Below are 1,315 nucleotides of genomic sequence, written 5' to 3'. Positions count from 1 at the left end.
ATGGGAAGGGAACAGGGAGAGAACAATGGCAAAAATAATAAAACAGTATATGGTCCTACTGGGCCTTTTGGCATTCAGACATGCAAGTGCAGCGAGAGAAGTGCAGAGGAGTGGACAAGTGCTGGTTGAGGGCCTGGGAGGAAAGTGCTAAGGGGAGCCAAGGAGGAGATCCTCCGGCTAAGTGTTAGTGAAGGAGACTCCCATGGGTGGGGTGTAGATCTGCCAGCGGGAGCCCGTAAGGGCAATGCAGTGGGTGGGGGGTGCTGGTATCGGCTGGGAAGAAGGGCCTGTAATCCTGTGATATTCATGAGGATCGGGCCCCCAGTCACAGCGGCTGTGGGGTGATTAACAGTGAAGGGAAAGAGGAAAGAGGTAGAGAAAAGCCGAGTTTTGAACAGTTTCTGGAACTTAAGGAGGTCCCGCTCACATCTGAGAGGGGTGGGGAGGCTGTTCCAAAGGGATGCGCCAGCCGAGGAGAGGGACCAGCCCCCCACTCTCTGCTCAACTAGAAAGAAGGGCATGGAATCCTGAGTTTATTAGAGCTTAGGCTATTCCCTATGGATAACATACACCCCAGTATCTCTGCCCAAAAAATAGAAAGCAGATTGACCCTCAACAACCAGGTACTTACCACCTGCACCCATCTACAGTGCAACAACCGGGTACTTACCACCTGTACCCATCTACAATACAGCGCTTGCATCTGCATTCCCTACTGTCCCACTAATGAACCCCACACCCCTTTAATCATACAGAGCCAAGTTCAGTGAGGCCACCAATAGTGGCAGATGGGCGCTATACAAGGCCACTTACATAACATAACATCACATGTGTTCCAATGGGATCGGATATGGGAGTTCCACCGGTAAGTCTGCTGATGGCCTGGTGCTTCCCTGAGAAGCTTAAGGAGAATCTGAGATGATGTGAGCGGCACTGAGTGGGAAGTCCTTAATGAGCAACTCTTTTGAATGGTTTGTTGTTTCAGTGGTCGCTGAGTGGTATGGCGGACTCAGATATTGAAACCACTTCTAAGCGCATCAACGAATCAAGACTTGCGTAGGTGTGTGGCTTAAAGACGCCATTCTTCTGTGGAGCCCGGGATTTTAGAGTGCTCCCCACAGCACGCAGGTGCTGTCATTCTCTTTTGTACTAACCTTGCACATCAGCCGATGCCAAATTGCCTGACTGTACAGAATTAATGAGAGGTGTTCTACCCGTCAGTTGCCGTGGCGACAGCAAAGCAAGATCCGAACGCTGCTATCAGCCCACCTTCCTGAGCCTTGACATTTAAAGACCTGTATTTCTGAATCTGCAC

The sequence above is a fragment of the Ambystoma mexicanum genome, chromosome 6q (assembly GCF_040938575.1).
Source record: "Ambystoma mexicanum isolate Mex_15411 chromosome 6q, UKY_AmexF1_1, whole genome shotgun sequence".
NCBI lineage: Eukaryota > Metazoa > Chordata > Amphibia > Caudata > Ambystomatidae > Ambystoma > Ambystoma mexicanum.
Note: the sequence above shows the minus strand (reverse complement) of the source record.